Here is a 19,823-nt window from a genome sequence, read left to right as displayed (position 1 = left end):
CACGTTGAACACAATATTAACTTGAATATTAAATTAAGCTTCTCAAGCCTTGTTGGATTGGTTTAAGTTTCTACTATATTTATCATTTCAATCACATGTGAACACAATATTAAGTTTATTTGCTGGATTGGTTTAAGGACATCTTTCACTCCTTAATTTTATAATTTGAACACCCCATTCCACTTTGTTTCTTTAAGCAATAGAAAAAGGCAAGTTTTTTGGCCCATCATTTTTCTCCTCTGCACTCATCCAATTTTTTTTTTCTGCTCTACATTTCTCCATTTTTCTAGTCTTACGATTGAGTAAATTAAAGAAAAACTAATGTAGAGGTGATCTTGAGTTCAAGTGCCTTGAGAAGTTCCAATCGTGGCAGTGAACTGAGCATTTGGGTGTTGGCTCTCAATGCCGCGGCTAGGTTGACGGAAAAGTTTGGACTTGTGTCTATAATGAAGAAGAAGAAGTCTTCCACTATGGACTGCACCATTGCTTTTGACTTTGTCATCAAAGCCGCTCAAAAGGAAAATAAATAAATAAATTTTTAACGTTTTCCCAACGAAATAGGTGCAGTGCAGGTCGTGGGGCAACGTAACCGTATACCCGTTTATCCATACCCCGTTTACCCGTTTATCCAATTTTTAACCCATTTATCCTTTTTTGCACTTATTTACATTTTTTTTTAACCGTAAGCGTATACAACTCCAATAATTCTAAAATATCAATTTGCAGCACCCAAAACATGAATTCAGACTTCAAAGTTCTAAAAATGTAAAAATATAGAAATATGTGATGCTTAATTCTAAAATATCAAGCAGAACATTTGTATCCATTGTGAATTCAAACTAGTTTTACAAATAACAACCTAGTTTTACAAGCAGAACATGAATTCAAACTTTTCTAAGATATAAAGGACTAACTTCCACGACTACATAAGTGTATACAAAACATGTAAAAAAAAACAGGACAATACTATTAGGAGAAAGAAAAGAAACCCATTTGTTAGAAATAGTTAGAACATCTAAAAATATGAATTCAGACTTCTTCCACGACTTCCCTAATTTTAATTGAAAATCAAAATTACTGATTATTCATAAACGGGTAACCGTTATAACCGCGGTTAATGCCCATAATCGCCCATTTAAATTTTACGGGTAAACGGTTATACCCATACCCATTTAATTATCTAAACGGTTATCCGTAACCGCAAAATTTAAATGGTTGGATAACCGCGGTTACCCATAATCGATGGGTATTTGCCCATCCCTACATACAACTCAAAATAACCCAACCATAATTTAACCTATAACTCTAAACTTTGACTGCCACCACAAATTTTGAAACCGTGTAGCCATAAAACTCATCGCATCTCGCCATAAAGAACATAGGTACCATTTGGTACATGGGACGGGACAGAACAGACTGGGACGAGGCGTTTCGTCTCACGTTTGGTGCGCCTAAAATAGGTGGAATGTGTTGTTCCACGAGACGAATTTTGGGTGAATTTTCGTTCCGCCTCACCCATCTGGAACAACTCGTCCACATCCGTGGAACACTGTAGACATTGAAATTTCGGTAAAATAAATGTTAATCAATAATTAAAATTTCAATGTTTATGTGTCACATAAATTTTACACATAGCATGTGACTAAACGAAAAATCAAAATAAATCGGAAAAGTCATCAAACAGGACACGTGTCAACACCTGGCAGAAATGATTTATTTCATCTAATTATTTAAATCCAAAAAAATCAAGTTTTGGAATTCTATAAATAGGAGGCCAAGGCATTCATTTTGGCACACGAATTCATAACCAATTCACCTCACACCACAACCTTGAAGCTTTGAAACTCCAAAGCTCTCAAGCAAACCCCGAAGGATCAAGAAAGCTCTCTTCATTCTTCGTCAAATCCTCATTCAAAAGCAAGCCCCAACGATCCTTGAAGAACTTCCACTAATTCAAGATCAAGCCACCCCCCACAGCCCTTGAAGAAAACGTTCATCATTCATCATTCGTTCATCCCTAGATCAAGCCCCGACGGCCCTTTGGATAAACGACGTCAACAAATCCGCACAACTGTTTATCCCAAGATCAAGCCCCGACGACCCTTTGGATCAAGAACATCAAATCCACCCATTACAAAGATAGAATCAGAGGCTAAATTTGTAGAAGAGATTGTAACCCCTAAATCATCAATACAAATATTATTTTGTACACGTGTTTCTTGTCTCGTTCATCGCAGGAATTTCCGTGTTTACAAATTTGGCACGCCCGGTGGGACCATCTCTACCTCTCATCTCTGTCTTTGAATCCACAAAAAGCACAAATGGCATCAAAGAAGGCTCAAGTTGTTCTCGCAGCCAATGCAAGGAACAAGAGCGTCATCACCGCAGGCGGTGTCACTTCGGGCATCATAACTCGAAGCAAGGCAAGAGCTCTTTCTGCCGCCTCTTCTACCCCTACATCAACTCCGCCAAATGAACAAGAGCACCCGAGGCACGAACCTGTGATCACCCTGGCCTCGCTAAGGGCGCCAATGAAGGAAAGCCCAAAGAAGTACTCTGGTTCCACTCTTTCCAATGTCGACTCAAGCGGCAGCTCAGCCATGCAAGTTATGACTATTGGAGCTACTTCAATAGATGAGCAGCTGGCTCATATGAATAAAGCGATCACAAGGCTGACACGGATTGTGGAAGAAAAAGACCAGCAAATCGCCGCACTCGTTAACCAACTAGATGTAAAGCCCGACATGAAAATCGAGCAAGGGGATGATTCAGTAAAGAAGGAAAACGACGAGGATGAAGAGCCTCCGGTGGAGAAAATCAATGTGAAGCCGGAACCAGGCCAAGCAGCGGCACTCACGGGATCTCTTTCTATCCAACAGCTGCAATAGATGATCGTCAGCACCATTAAGGCACAGTACGAAGGAAGTTCACATGACTCTGTACTATACTCAAAACCCTACTCCAAGAAAATTGACGCTTTGAAGATGCCAAGAGGTTAACAGCCACTAAAGTTCATGCAGTTCGATGGAAAAGGAAACTCGAAGCAACATGTAGCCCATTTCATTGAGACTTGCAACAACGCAGGGACAAAAGGAGATTACCTCGCTAAGCAGTTTGTACGCTCGCTGAAAGGAAATGCCTTTGAGTGGTACACGGACCTAGAGCCTGAATCCATCAACAGTTAGGAGCAATTGGAAAAGGAATGCCTCAACCGCTTCTACAGCACCAGCCGCACCATGAGCATGCTAGAGCTGACAAGCACGAAGCAATGGAAGGATGAGCCAGTCGTGGACTACATCAACTAATGGCGCAATCTGAGCCTCGACTGCAAGGACAAGCTCTCGGAGATCTCTTCGATCGAGATGTGCGTCCAAGGCATGCAATGGGGGTTACACTATATCCTTCAAGGCATCAAACCACGGACATTTGAAGAGTTAGCCACCCGTGCCCACGACATGGAGCTAAGTATTGCCTATCACGGGAAGAAAGAGCCGATCACTGACTTTAAAAAGGATAAGGTGTTCTTCCCAAATGTAGACAAGACTGGGAAGAAGCGCCCTAAGGAAGCGTTCACCGTCAGCACTGCGCCTGTCAAGACCACCTCCGCACCTATCAAGATCTCCTCCAAAACCAAAGCAAATGAGATAAAGAAAAGTGAGCCTCCTCGCACCCAAGAAAGGTACAAAAGCACCTTGAGGGAATTGGAGCAGAAGGTATACCCTTTTCCTGACTCAAACATGGATGCAATGTTAAACGACTTGCTAGAAAAGAAGGTAATCGAGCTACCTGAATGCAAGCAGCCTGAAGAAATGAATCGCATAAACGATCCTAAATACTGCAAGTACCATCGAATCGTGAGCCATCCTGTGGGTAAATGCTTCGTCCTCAAAGAGCTTATCATGAAGCTAGCACAACAAGGGCGAATCGAGCTTGACCTCGAAGACACGGCCGCAACACATATTACTACAATTGCATTTGGATCTTTCGATCCCGTGCCTCTCCAAGCAGCACCTGACCATTCCTATCAATGCTCAAGTTACACGATACCTTCTGCGCAACCATCGTCGGGGGCAAACGAACAAGATACACATACCGATGATGAAGAAGGATGGACATTGGTGACCTACAAAAAAACAAGGAAACCAAAACCACAAGCCATAAGACAAAAGGTGGAACAAGTGAGAAAGCACCGTCGCCGCAACAGTAGGAAGCCCAAAAGAAACGTAAAAGTTGATAAGCCAACGTATGCCGGGGAACCTATGGAGCAAGAGCTACGCATTCCTGTCTCATTGCACGAGTACTTCCCGAATGACTTCTTCCAACAGTGCACTATCGTTGCATGTCATATGGTCGAAGTAGAAATAGAAGAACCTTCAAAAGGCAAAGATATCACCACTGAGGGAGAAAAAACTCTCGCGCTCGAAGAATGTCTGCCAACACACTTTAGCATTGAGGAAGCGCTACGATTACCAAAGAAGATGCGAATAGCATTAGCAGCAGTCTTGGAAAGTCCCAATGACCACGAAGTGCAAGAAAGCAAGAACGAAGGTTTCAAGCTTCGGCCACATGAATGTGCCACATGCTGTGCCATCGATGACGCAATCCATTTCACCGACGAAGACTTGCTGCTAGGATCCAAGCCTCACAACCGTCCTCTCTTCGTCTATGGGTACGTAAGGAAGCACAAAGTCAACCACATGCTTGTGGATGGCGGATCAGCCATAAACATCATGCCAAAGTCAACAATGACTACAATCGGCATCAAGGCGGATGAACTGTCCCTAAGTCGTCTACTAATCCAAGGTTTTAATCAAGGAGGATAAAAAGCGATGGGCATGATCCGAGTGGAGATGACTATTGGTGAACTCAAGTCAAGCACGATATTCCATGTGATTGATGCAAGAACTTCCTACGGCTTGCTCTTAGGAAGGCCTTGGATCCATGCAAATGGAGTAGTACTGTCCACCCTTCACCAATGCTTAAAATTCTATCGAGAAGGAGTGAAGGTGATCTATGGCGACACCAAACCATTCATCGAAGCCGAATCACATTTCGCAGATGCCAAATTCTACATGGATGAAGACATGGTGCCCGAAGCTCTTCCAAAAGAGATCAAATCCACAGGCAAAGCAACACCTAAAAAGCAGGAGTGGCAAGCCATGCCCAAGAAGCAAGAAGAAGAAGCCATGTCGTCTTCAAGCAAGAACGATGATGAGCTTGCTAAACCTGCAACAATCAAAGGGAATAGGACGCCCTCAAATAGACTAAACACACCCGTTTTCCGATACATCCCGATGTCAAGAAGAAAGAATGGTCAATCCCCATTCGAAACTTAAGCAAGCAAAGCCGATGCACAACGGTACATGGATAATGTAAAGTTGCTCAAGACGGATGCAGTTTTACCTCTGACACAGCTAAGCAACGCTAAGGTTGCTAGATTACCATAAGGCTTCGTAAAAGCTCTACCAAAGGGGGTGGAACCAAGCTTTCTCCCAACCAAGAGGACCGAAGAAAGTTTTGATCCAAACGCCTACAAACTCATGTCAAAAGCTGGGTACGACTTCGCTTCTTCTTCGAATCCTGGAAAGAAGGTTTCAAACACCGTCAACAATAAAGAACGTGACCTCACTGAGACTTAAAAGAAGTTGAAGAAGCATGGTTACGGAGTTAACAACAACAAAGCTGGACTTGGCTTCACACCAAATGCACCCGTGAAGATTTCGAGCAAAGCGAAAAATGCTAGCACTCAACACATTAGCGTGAGCATTGAACAAGATCGAGAGGAGCCTAAATCCGCCCCTCAAACGCCAATCTTCGATAGGATGAATCGTTCAAGACCCAGAACGTCAGCCCTTGATCACATTGGTGGTCAAAACCGAACCTCCGTCTTCAAGAGGCTTAATAGGCCAACATCCCGAAGCTCTATTTTTTAAAGGTTGTCAAAACCTAGGAAGCAAAGCAACACGGCTAGCTCTCCTCCTCGTCAGTCAGCTTTGGAAAGACTTGAAGACAACATGAAGTTTTCTGGAAATAGGGAAACAACGTCAAAGGAAGAAAAGCTCGACAGGCTAGCAGAAAAAGGCGATATTCGAAGCTCAATTCCTTCAAGGATGAAGCGTCAAGCAATCTTGGAGGTTGACGCAAATGGACCACTGATAGTAAGAAGGCGCACCATCATCCATACTGGACAATCTTCATACCAACAAACCCAAGAGGACGACACTAAAGAGGAAGTCTAAGATGTCTTCCACATCACGATCCAAGAAGGTAAAGAAGACGAGATCCCTGAAGAAGGTGTCACTGCTGCACCACCACAACTCAAGGATGAGGGGCAAGCCACGGTTGACGATCTCAAGGAGCTCAACTTGGGCACAAAAGAGGAGCAAAAACCTATCTTTGTAAGTGCACTGCTAAGAGCAGACGAGATAGAGGAGTACTACCAACTGCTATCAGAGTACAAAGACGTCTTTGCTTGGACTTACAAAGAAATGCCCGGCCTTGACCCTGTCATCGCTGTGCATCATCTTGCAGTCAAGCCGAGAACGCGACCGATAAAGCAAACTCAAAGGCGCTATCGATCCGAGCTCATTCCACAAATCGAGGCAGAGATTGACAAGCTAATCGAAGCAGGATTCATTCGAGAGGTGCAATACCCCAAGTGGATCTCCAACATCGTCATCGTCCTTAAGAAATCTGGATAAATATGTGTTTGCGTAGACTTCCGGGACCTCAACGACGCTTGCCCGAAGGACGACTTCCCCTTACCAATCATCGAAATCATGGTGGACGCAACCACTGACCACGAGGCACTGTCATTCATGGACGACTCTTCTGGATGCAATCAAATTCGTATGGCTCTCGAAGACGAGGAACTAACAGCATTCCGCACTCCAAAAGGTATCTACTGTTACAAGGTGATGCCCTTCCGTCTAAAGAACGCTAGAGCTATATATCAACGCGCAATGCAGAAAATCTTCAATGACATGCTACACAAGAACGTATAATGTTATGTGGATGATGTGGTGGTCAAAACAAAGAAAATATCAAATCACTTGAAGGATTTACGAGTAGTGTTCCAAAGGCTGCGAAAATACAACCTCAAGATGAACCCATTAAAATGTGTGTTTGGCGTCACCTCCGGAAAGTTCCTCGGCTTCATTGTCAAGCACCGTGGTATTAAAGTGGACCAATAAAAAATCAAGGCCATTCAAAGCATGCCTGAGCCAAGAAACCCGCACGAGCTGAAAAGTCTACAAGGACGGCTAGCCTTCATCAGACGCTTCATCTCTAACCTTGCATGGCGTTGTCAACCGTTCCGCCGACTCATGAAGAAGGATGTTTCGTTTGTATGGGACGAAGCATGCCACAATGCTTTTGAAAGCATAAAAAAGTATTTGTCAAGTCCACCTGTCTTGGGGGCGCCTGTGCCCGGGAAACCACTCATATTGTACATCGCCGCTCAGGAAAGTTCAGTTGGAGCACTCTTGGCGCAAGAGAATGAATCCCAGAAAGAAGGAGCTCTCTACTACCTCAGCCGAATCCTCACCGGCGTCAAGTTGAACTACTCCTCAATAGAAAAGATGTGCCTTGCCTTGGTGCTCGCCATCCAGAAACTCAGGCATTAGATGCATGCTTACACCATCCACTTAGTTGCAAAAGCTGACCCGGTCAAATACGTCATGTCCAAATCAATCTTGACAGGGCGACTCGCTAAATGGGCGCTGCTTCTTAACCACTATGAGATCATCTACGTCCCAACTAAAGCCGTAAAGGGACAAGCGCTAGCAGACTTTCTTGCCGATCACCCAATCCCAGCTGATTGGAAAATCTCAAACGACTTGCCTGACGAGGAAATGTTCTACATTGACATCTTCCTGACATGGACGATGTTCTTCGACGGATCTGCACGAGCAGATGGAGCCGGGGCATGAGTAGTATTCATGTCGCCGCAAAGGCAGCTATTACCTTATTCCTTTCAACTAAGCGAATTATGCTCCAACAACGTCGCTGAGTACCAAGCACTGATCATCGGACTCCAAATGGCAATCAACATGGGAATCACAGCCCTTAAGGTATTTGGCGACTCCAAGCTTATAATCAATCAACTCTTAACTGAATATGAGGTGTGGAAAGATGACCTCATCCCATACTTCCGGCTGGCAACTCAACTGCTACAAAAGTTTGAGACTATGACACTAGAGCATGTGCCAAGAAAAGATAATCAAATGGCAGACGCTCTTGCCAACCTAGCCTCAAGCATGACATTAGGAGAAGACGAAGTTGTAGACGTGCCAGTCTGCCAAAAATGAGTGATCCCCCTCGTCACTGAAATGCTACTGGATGATACAAATGTCATCTCAGTACTTCCAGTCGATGTTGAAGAGTGGAGACAACCGCTGATCGATTACTTAGAGCATGGAAAACTTCCAGGTGATCCTAGACACCGTTCCGAAATACGTCGACGAGCACCTCGCTTCCTCTATTACAAAGAAACACTCTACCGACACTCTTTCGAATGAGTACTTCTGAGATGCCTAGGTGAGGAAGAAGTTAATCAAGCCATGGAATAAGCACACTCAGGCGTATGCGGGGCGCATCAATCTGGACCAAAGCTACATTTCCAGCTCAAAAGAATGGGTTACTACTGGCCAAGCATGGTGAAGGACTGCCTGGAACATGCAAAAAGGTGCCAAGCCTGCCAATTCCACGCCAACTTCATACACCAACCACCTGAACCATTACACCCTACAGCTGTTTCATGGCCATTCGATGCATGGGGATTGGACGTCGTAGGACCAATTACTCCGAAATCATCTGCATGAGAAGCTTACATCCTAGCGGCAACATATTACTTCTCTAAGTGGGCTGAAGCCATACCCCTAAGGGAAGTAAAAAAGGAAAGTGTCGTCCGTTTCATCAAGGAGCACATCATCCACCGATATGGGGTGCCTCGCTACATCATCACTGACAACGGAAAGCAATTCTCCAACCGACTTGTGGATGAGCTATATGAGAAATACAAGTTCAAGCAGCACAAGTCTTCCATGTATCATGCCCCGGCCAACGGTCTTGCAGAAACATTCAACAAAACATTGTGCAATCTCTTAAAGAAGGTGATCGGCCGAACAAAGAGAGACTGGCATGAAAGAATAAGCGAAGCACTTTGGGCATATCGGACCACACATAGGACTCCTACCCAATCTACGCCTTATTCTCTTGTATATGGCGTGGAAGCTGTTTTACCGCTCGAAAGTCAAATCCCCTCACTGAGAATGGCTATACAAGAAGGCTTGACTGATGAGGAGAATGCAAGGTTGCGCCTTCAAGAGTTGGAAGCACTCGACGAAAGAAGGCTCAAAGCTCAACAACACTTGGAATGCTACCAAGCACGGCTATCCAAGGCATTCAACAAGAAGGTCCACCCAAGGTCTTTCCAAACTAGAGATCTCGTCCTCGCATTGCGTAGGCCTATCATCACAACTCACAAGACGAAAAGCAAGTTCACATCAAAATGGGATGGACCATATGTAATACAAGAGGTCTACACCAACGGCGCCTACTTAATCATGGCAGAAGACGGCTTGAAGATTGGCCCTATCAATGGAAGATTCTTAAAGCGCTACTACCCCTAAAAGGCGACAACCAAAGCTCCTGGCCCACAAGAGCATAAACTATGTACGGCAAAATCATCATAAAAATAAAAAAAAATAAAAATGCATTTGAACTACGTTATGACTTAATCTCTCCTCAACAGAGGGTACGTAGGCAACTTGAAACGTCAAAACTTCAAGTACAGTCACACCATCTAAAAAAAAAAACACTTTAAAGAATGAAGAGCAAATTCAAGAATGTAAATACTTTATTTCTTTGAAAGAAGGAGTCGGCTCCAAAAGCCATATCACAAAAAAAAAAAAAAAAACCAAAAGATACTACTTGAAAACTATGTCCCCAAAACTACGAAGACGATCTTCAAGCAAGCTTTCCAAAGTCTTCAAAGTCTCTGCCTCGGTGGGAGACAAGATGGGCAACTTCATAGTCATGCATTTCTCTCATTCAAGTTGCGATGCTTCGATTACCAACTACTCTCTCTCTCTCGCCAACGTATCTAGACGCACATGGACATAAGATAAAGAAGTCTCTGTAACTTGATAATCTCCCAAAGCAGCTTGCTGAGAAAACTGGACTTGAGCCAGTGACGAGTTTATTGTTGCTAGCTGATGAGCTCTAACATCTGGACTCAACTTCTCCAAGGAAATGGCACGCAAGGAAGAATACTCAGTCGAGGCGGCCATAAGTTTGACAATCTTGATCTTCAAAGATGAAGAGTGAACGTTAAGGTTGTCAATAACAGAAACAAGCTTCAACAAATCCTCATTGAGCAACGTAAGGTCTTCCAACGGGCACTTGGAAATCCTCTCCTCTATATGGCTCTTGATATCCATTGTCGCACTAAGACTGATGCGATGGATGACTTGCTCAGTACCGCTAAGGTTCGGCCCTCTCAAAGAGATCTCAGAGCTAGCTGGCAAAGGAGTTGGACACATAACGTGTTCTTGCATACCTTTACCTACACATGGCAAACTTGGGAAGTTCGGCGGATTTGGAACAAGCTCTGCACCAGGCGGATCCCTGATCTCCCTTTCTGTAGGTAGTTTGCCTGCAAATAGCATATCCGTATAGGAATAAACATCTGCAGTTGCCAAATCAAAAGAACAAGAAGGCCCAACCTAAAGAAGACAAAGAAAGATGTTAGAAACGAAAGAAAAATAATGAAAGCATAAGAAATCACGAGAGAGAATGAAGTACATACATCTCTCTCAAGTGGCACACAGTCATCGAGTAGAGGAGGTCTAAACACTTCTTTCTTCTTATGACGAAAATTGACATCGCTGTCAACCTGAACATCCTCAAGTGGTCGCTTGTTTGAAACTTGTTGACACTGTTGCAAAATAAATCCATCTTCGTGCGAGTCAACTTCATCTCCCGCCTCTTCAGAAACATCTGGATGTCGAGAAGACAAGCATGGGCGTTGAGGAGCTAAAGCTACAAGTCTATCTTGTAAAGAAGCCGCACTGGTGGAATCAAGAGCTACCGCTTGCATAGGAACCACATGACAGCCCTCTCTTGACATATCATTGCCCGAGTGAGAAGAATTGGTACCACTTGCCATCCCCAAGTTCTTATAATATACCTTTGACCACCAACGAGCATAAACATGGGTCACTGGATTACTCTTGAACTCGTCCTTGGCTGGTAGCGTGATAACAACATTTGTACATACACGACTTACAAGGATGCTGATTGGTTCTTTTCCTTCAGCTTGCCTGGCAAGTTCTGGACAAAACCAAATTGCCTGCTGAAGCGGTGGGGACTATATGGCTAAACAATGCATCGGCCTTCTTGCCGCAAAGAAACAAACCCCGAACGAAGACTTATAAGATAAGACAAGTCTGACGAGCGAAAATACGAATTGTCTACGATGCCTCGTCGCGCCGAGCCAACTCTCGCTAAGGGGTCCATCCTCAAATCTTCATAACTTTCAAATAGCGCTCGTGCCTGCAAATCATCAAGGCTTTTCGCGGAGAGCACGCCAGAATACTTCGTTATCAAATGCCTCATCTTGGCTGCAGTCGATGAAGAAGGCATTGACTTGTCTAGAGTCGTCAAAGAAAAGTGAGTGCCAAAATATTCACCCAACCAACCATACACATAGTGGTAAGAAAGCACCGCAGCACGATCTTCAGTGCTTGCCTAGTTCAAAACAATGCTCAAGCCATTGTAAATGTTGGCTAAAACCGGAATAGCAAGGCTAAAAGACTCACCTGCAACCATCTTGCTAGCAATTTTGAAAACTCCAGGATGAACTAAGTTGACGTCGCCTGTCGGGAAAACAAACTTACAAAGCCAACAAGCTAAGAAATCAGCTAGGTAAGACTCATCCACATGCTCTGATACTATGCCAAGATCCTCAAACGCTCTCAACTCGTCAAAAGAGTGGCGCCTGGTTGAGCCAATAACACCGGACGGGTCTGAGTCTCCCTTTGGCCTAGTGGTCTTGTTACGACAACTTTTCTTCGAAGACCTCTTATACCTCATAGCCTCCCAGTACCAAAATCGGATCCATGAGGAAATCGTCACGCCTGATTTACCTTGAGCATCCTGGAAAAGCTTGTGATACGCCCAAAACAAATAGCGGCAACTCGCAGGTAATCCTCGGCTATTGCAAAGAGAAAGTTCCTCCGTGCTGGGAACGACCTCATCATAAAACTTACCATGGATCGGCAAGCCTCCTATTGACATCTCCCCTTGCGTCGTGTGAAGTGTGTTGGTCCCTAAACACCAATACTCAAAGAACGCTCGAAGGACGGAAGGATGACAATCATAACTAAACAAAGATGCGTACACAGCGTGGTAAAGGCCCACTTTAGTAAGCACATCTTTAGATCGGCTTAAGACATCTTCGAGCCACTCCCAATAAAACTCATCAAAGACGGCTTCTCCAGTAGTCGACAGGGTACCATTCCAAGCCATGGCTCCGTTGCGAATGTGTTCACCAAGAAGCTTAAACGAGGCCGGGTGATGGTCACGAGCATGGTGCGAATGATTCAAAATAAGAACCCTCAATGTGTACGCCTTTTTCTTCGTATTTGGTTGAACAGCGTCTACCACCTCCCAAGATACTTCAGAAGACCACGACTTAATATGCATGGAATTGTCTTTCACAGGAAAAGCAAGCGCCTTAGGACCAGTTAGTGGCGGGTAAAGCTTCAATGTTGTTCCTTCATCTTGTGAATCGTCTTCCTTCGCAAGAATGGTGATGGTGTTGTTCCTAAAACATTTGAAAAATACCAGGACCGCAAATCAGCCACAAAACTTGAGCAGCACGACAAAGATGGCAGCTACAGGATGGTCCTTCAAAGCACACTACAGTGGCAAAGGAAACCAAAATGCTACGCAATCGCACTACGCAAACCCGCAGCGATTACGCAAGCAGTTTCTTGCACCACACGTCGACGTCACCACCAAGAAAGAACTGTGACCAAAAGGCATTACGCAGCAAAGTCTCGCTGCAAGCTCTTGCACAGCACCACACGGCAACGCGCCACCGAGGGAAAACTGTGGTCAAAAAGCACTACACAGCGAAACCTCGTTGCGGTCTCTTACACAAGCACACCCACGGCTTTAAAAGCTTTGCGAAAATCCTGGCGTCAAGCTCTGCCTTCTCAAGATTTAAAAAAAAAATTCCTGACATTACAAACAAAGAAATCCATCAGTGGGGACACACACATTGTGCGTAAAAAAAAAGCATTATATTACGTTATATATATATATATATATATATATGTATATATGTATATATAGACATATGTGTGCATGGTTTGGTAATGGGACAAGTGCACAAAATGGAGATGGTGACAAGACGATCAACCTCCACATATATATATAAGGACGCAAATGGTGATGGTGATGGGACAAATATATATATACATATATGCATGGCTCAAAAGATGGAAATGGCATGCACGGCTCAAAAGACATATATATACACTCAAGTGACTCACCAAGTAAAAGCAGCAGCGCAGGATTGCTGGACAATGGTGCAGTGGCGATGCAAGGCAACAAGCAACGCAGTGGATGAAGCTATGTAATAAGTGTACAAGCAAAGGAGCAATCCCATATATATATATATATAAAGGTCCCCGGAGAAGCAAATGAAATACGGTGGCTATTCAAAATGCAGGTCCGTGACTGTGTAAACTGTGCAAACGACCACCCGTGCCTGGAAAAGAAAAACCAAAATGAGAGGTGATGGGATGGTGCATTGGGAAAATATGATTGTGTACAAAAAGAAAGTGCCAACTAAAAGAAAGTGCTAGCTATTGTTAAGTAAAATGGTGCACTAGGAAAATATGATTATGTACAAAAAAGAAAGTACCAACTAAAAGAAAGTGTCAGCTATAGCTACTGTTAAGTAAAATGGTGCAGTAGGAAAATATGATTATGTACAAAAAGAAAGTGCCAACTAAAAGAAAGTGCTAGCTACCCTAAATGGTGCACTGGGAAAATATGATTATGTACAAAAAGAAAGTGCCAACTAAAAAAAAGGTGCCAGCTACTGTGAAGTAAAAAAAAAAAAAAAAAAAAAAAAAAGAGAAGAAGGAAGTAACGCATTTTAGTCAGATATACGTTTTATTTGTATTTAGCACAACATACTGAATAAAATAAAGCATGTCCATTGATATCTAAAATGCATTAAGAGAAATAAAGTCCATTTTATTTATTTTTATGGAAATTTGCATTATACATAAAAAAAAAAAAAGTCAAATCAAATTTACAGGAAGGGATCTTCAAGGATGATCAGGTGGCGCCTCATCACTCGGCAGAGCTCCAGAAAGATGAAGCACCAGAGATTGATTATTCGGAGCTTCAACACTTGGTGAAGCACCAGAGGACGAAGGCAGAAGTTGCCGCTGGAGTAACGCCACAAACCTCTGATGATCACTCTGAATCCGAACTTCGGACTCCTGCAGCTGGTCAAGCTTCCTCTTCATGCTTGTTGAGTAATTAGTTACGAGCATGTGCAACTCTTTATTCTCGTGCCTAAGCACTCTAACCTCTTGCCGAAGACTGGCCACCTCAGCCATCAACGACTCAACCTAACGAGATCGAGCAAGAAGGCATTGGCCCATGTTTGAAACTGAGCCTGCACATCGGACGTTGTAGGCCAGAGAGTCCTGAACAATCAGCTCGTCGGACCGTCTGGAAAGTATCCTAGTGTTTCTAGGAGTGAGAAGATTTCTAGCCACCACCGAAGCGGTTGTATCGTTCATCATCATAGAATCCCCAACTGTAAGAGGACCATTGGGAGATACGAAGGATGGCTGCCAAATGTTGTTTGAAAAAGATATGTCACTATCTTCCCCGACATTCAAGTTAAGACGACGGTCAGAAGGGCAAGACATTTTCGAAGGTGTGAAGAAAAAGAAGAGGTCGGACAAATCAAGTTCTTAGAAGTGCAAGTAGGGAGCTTCTACAGGCGGAAAATTCAAGTGTGCATTGGAATGTGATGCGTGCCTGTCTTTAAAAATCAGCACTCGACGGAGCTTCAGAAATTGAAGAGGCGAGTTCAGAAATCGAAGAGGCAAGCTTAGAGATCGAAGAGACGTCTGCTTTCTCAAAAGCTGGGCTGCTCAGAAACCATGGGCCGATCTCAAAAATTGAAAAGGCACTTGCTTTTTTCAGACGTGTCATCACCTGTCACATGCACACTCAACTTTGCGAAAATCACGGATAATTTGTCGAAGCGCCAATCTCAGATATCGAAGAGGCGCCAGTCTTTTTCAGCCTTGTCAGCACCTGTCACATGCACACTCAGCTTTGCGGAAATTACGGGCAATTTGTTGAAGATTTTTTATGAAGAAGAAAGCATGTGAAGCCATACTGATCAATCACTCAATGGTTGCCAACACGAGTGAAAGAATAGTACCTTTACAGGTATTAAAGAACTTCCTATAATTGTCCACCTTCACCGTCCATAGCAAGGCAGACCTGCAAAAATGCCAAACCCTTCCTCATTTCTAAGAGTACACTCTCAGCAGAGCCTCTCGAAATACCCAATTTTCTTCCTCTCCTAGAATACCTCTGCAAACAAATGACACCAAAGAAAAAGTATCTCATATCACCAGGGTAGAAAGCAAGAGTATCTCATATCATGCTTTATCCCTGTCCTTTCCTTTGTCCTTGTTCTTACCTGCAAAGACAAGGATAAAGAAAGCAATATGTCGAAACCTCCACTCAAACTCCGGGCAAGGAACCGACTACCTGGAACCTTTGCCTGGTTTCTTACCTAGCTTTGCTTTTGAGTACTCGTCTTCAGTTGCTGATGTACTTCCGAAGAAGATGCCATATTTGCCCGGAGAACAGATAAGGCAAGTGAAAATGATACCTTGAAGCATGTGGAGACATCGTGCTGATTTCCTTCAAGATCAAGTCTCCCTTTCCTTGTACAATCAACCAACCCAGTAGAAGGAGTCTGAGTTGAATCCAAAGCTCGAGAAGTTTCAACAAACATATTGGCGGCATCATCGTCGAAGAACAAAGCCTCGTTGTGCAATGCTGTCAAATCGCCACCACTTCTTCGAAAGCAAAAGTATTTCATATCATGCTTTCTCCCTATTCTTTTCTTTGTCCTTGTTTTTACCTGCGGGACAAGGAGAAAGAAAGCAAACAGACAACACTTGGTATCAATCTTCCGATCTGGAACCAACTGCTTGGAACCCTTCCCTGATTGCTTACCTAGCACTGCTCTCGAAGTACCCATTGTTTCAACATCTTATGCTTCTAGAGAAAATACCACATCTGCCTGAAGAACAGATAAGGCAAAGGAAAATGATACATTGAAGCATGTTGAGACAAGCACAACAAAACACTTGCCGATTCATCCGCTACTTCTTCAAAATCAAAAGTATCTCATATCATTAGGGTTGCAATCACTCTGGGTTTGGTGGACCTGTTTCGACCCTCAAATTCTTGGGTCGGCCCGCTAGGCGTTGTGAGCTGCACATGCCGATTTACCACCCTTGAATCAAATCCTTAAAGATTAAGTCACCAACTAGAAGAAGCGCCCATCACTCTTGAAGATCATATCGTTGACCAAACTGCTCAGGGTTCATATGAAAATGCTACGAACTTCCTTGATCTTTCAAAGCATGCATGTCCTGAAATTGCTCGTGGTCATGTTTAAGTTCGAGATCAAGCCTCGACAGCCCTTAAAGAAATTACAAGTCCGATTCAAGATCAAGTGTCCACCACCCTTGAATCAAATCCAGTTCAAGATTAAGTCTGTGGAAAGTCCCTTGGAGGAAACCAGAAAACCCTCCAGCCCAGCTCAAGAATAAGCTATGGAAAGTCAACAATTGGAGGAAACCAGAAAATCCTCCAACCCAGTTCAAGAATAAGCCTGTGGAAAGTCAACAATTGGAGGAAACCAGAAAATCCTCCGAACCAATTCAAGATCAAAGCTGTGGAAAGTCAACAAGCGCAATAAAATACGTGCCGATTCACCCACTACCAAAGCAAAAGATCATCTACCACATGAAGCTCCTTGTGGTCCAATTTCAACATCCAAGATCAAGCCTCAACGGCCTTTGAAGAAATTTCAAACAAAGTTCAAGATCAAGCCCCAACGACCCTTGAAGAAATCACCAACCTAGTTCAAGATCAAGCCTCAACAGCCCTTGGATCAACATCTACAGTAAGGGACTTCAAAACGCATCTTCTACACGTGACAAGCACATGTATACGACGCGCCTTGAAGTGGGGGCATTTGTAGACATCGAAATTTCGGTAAAATAAATGTTGATCAATAATTAAAATTTCAATGTTTATGTGTCACATAAATTTTATACATAGCATGTGACTAAACGAAAAATCAAAATAAATCAGAAAAGTCATCAAACAGGACACGTGTCAACACCTGGCAGAAATGATTTATTTCATCTGATTATTTAAATCCAAAAAAATCAAGTTTTGGAATTCTATAAATAGGAGGCCAAGGCATTCATTTTAGCACACGAATTCATAACCAATTCACCTCACACCACAACCTTGAAGCTTTGAAACTCCAAAACTCTCAAGCAAACCCCGAATGATCAAGAAAGCTCTCTTCATTCTTCATCAAATCCTCATTCAAAAGCAAGCCCCAATGGTCCTTGAAGAACTTCCACTAATTCAAGATCAAGCCACCCCCCACAGCCCTTGAAGAAAGCGTTCATCATTCATCATTCGTTCATCCCTAGATCAAGCCCCGACGGCCCTTTGGATCAACGACGTCAACAAATCCGCACAACTGTTTATCCCAAGATCAAGCCCCAACGGCCCTTTGGATCAACAACATCAAATCCACCCATTACAAAGATAGAATCAGAGGCTAAATTTGTAGAAGAGATTGTAACCCCTAAATCATCAATACAAATATTATTTTGTACACGTGTTTCTTGTCTCGTTCATCGCAGGAATTTCCGTGTTTACAAACACAAAATTATAACATTTTTAGACAAAATTGCCCCTCTCCCATTGTCTCTTTCCTCATGTCTCAACCTCTCCGTCTCCTTCTTCCTGCATTCATTCTGCCGCTGCCTTTCTCTTCCCGTGGGCTTCCTCCTCATCCTCTCCCGTAGGTGTCGGCTGCACCCAGCCAACACGCAGTAGCACGAAGCCACTACTGTTGTGCTGCAGATTGACCCAGGTATGCGATTGATGGCTTGATGAATCTCAATTTTTTTTCATTGTTTTGCGTTTCGGTTGAAAGTTTTCTGGGTTTTAATTAATTAGGGTTTTCTTTTTTATCTTTTGTTGCTAATTTGTTAATTATTAGGTTGTGTTAATTACTGGGTTTTGTTAAGATTTGTGCAACTGGGAGTGCGAGTGCATAGATTTAACATGCCAATTTGAGATTTCTGAATTAGAAATGAAGAAAGGAGCAAACAAATGTAAGACCCCACTGGTGATATTTGGATGCTGCTGTAGTTCCAATTTGAGATTTCTTAAATTCTTACTGATCACTGATGGTGCTTAGATGATATGAATTTACTATCATACACATGGGCTCTTGTTGTTGTTGTCGTTTTTTTTTTTTTTTTAATTTTGTTTTTTTTATCAGAACATGGGCTATTGTTTAATTTTGTTCAATTTGTTTGGGAGTTTAAAACATTGGAGAGAGGAGGCGGCGGCTGCAAGCATGGCGGAATATCATGGAGTGCCCAATGTGAGGGAAGAGAGAGTGGCAGCCATGGTTGTGGATTTTTTGGGTCTGTTAGGAGGGGTAGAGAAAATGAAAGATGGAAGAAAATAAGGAGAAGAGGAGGAAGAAGAATGTAAGAAAAAGGAGTGGTATAGACTGGTCTTTCTGTGGTTGCGAGCTTGTGGCTTATCAAAGACTAATCTATATACTGTCTATTTATATATATGAGTTGGAGAATTTGGCCAAAGAAGGGCTGGAGTAAAAATGACGACATGGAATTGGAATTCACTTTGTATGATATATACAAATGAGGGATTGCTTGGTGTACATATAATTTGGATAACAGTGAAGCTTATGATATATGTTAATCTATCTGTTATCTATATATTGGTGTAGATAACTGAATTTGTTAACTTTCATGCCTACAAGTTAGCATGCTGATTCTTGTATCGGAATTCCCTCTTATAATTTTACAGGGAGAAGGATGGTTACGAGGTGGTGAATTGCATTGCTTTTACCTTCTGTGCTTGTATACGGCTGCCTTGTTGGTATTGTTGTTCAGTGAGTGAGGTTTTGGGAGGATTGCAATCGGAATTGGAGTGCATGAGAGATTTGGTCTTGTGGGCTTGTGATAAGGATCAGGGGAAGGGGGGCAAATGTGGCTGAGTCCTTGTAGGATTTGAGGACCTGGGTTCTTTCCATTTTTGCTTGATCTTAGCTGGGTAAGAGCTTTTTGGCTCACTTTTTCGAGTTTTCGAGATTTCATGTTCAGGGTTTGACACATAAATGAAGCAGGATCACACCGTGGAGTTTAATTTCAATGTCTGCTGATTGAGTGGGACATTTGTTAGCTAAGATTGCAACATAATTATTGGTTTAGATCTTACTGATGTATAATTAACAGCTATTGGATTTAGTTTTTGTTTTATAACAGTCATAATGGATAATGGCATAAGTTAAAGCGAATAACCTTTGATAGATATGTTTCCATTCTTATTCTAGTAGTTTACCAATTCATTGTTTGATGACAGTTTGATGACATTTTGCTGAAATGATTGTTGTAATTGTTTTTTATTGTTTG

At 43.0% G+C, this 19,823-nt stretch overlaps 1 long non-coding RNA gene across 1 annotated transcript; it reads left to right on the top strand.

Moving 5' to 3' along the window:
* The first annotated feature begins 17,590 nt into the window (after positions 1 to 17,590).
* On the top strand, positions 17,591 to 19,724 carry LOC103431369 (uncharacterized). The gene is made up of 2 exons (XR_528869.4): positions 17,591 to 18,247; positions 19,219 to 19,724. It is a non-coding gene; the product is annotated as an uncharacterized lncRNA (long non-coding RNA).
* Positions 19,725 to 19,823: the final 99 nt, after the last annotated feature.

This window comes from Malus domestica, chromosome 14 (genome assembly GCF_042453785.1).
Source record: "Malus domestica chromosome 14, GDT2T_hap1".
NCBI classification, from domain to species: domain Eukaryota; kingdom Viridiplantae; phylum Streptophyta; class Magnoliopsida; order Rosales; family Rosaceae; genus Malus; species Malus domestica.
The sequence above is the reverse complement of the archived record's forward strand: the minus strand, read 5'-3'. Positions and strand labels throughout refer to the sequence as shown.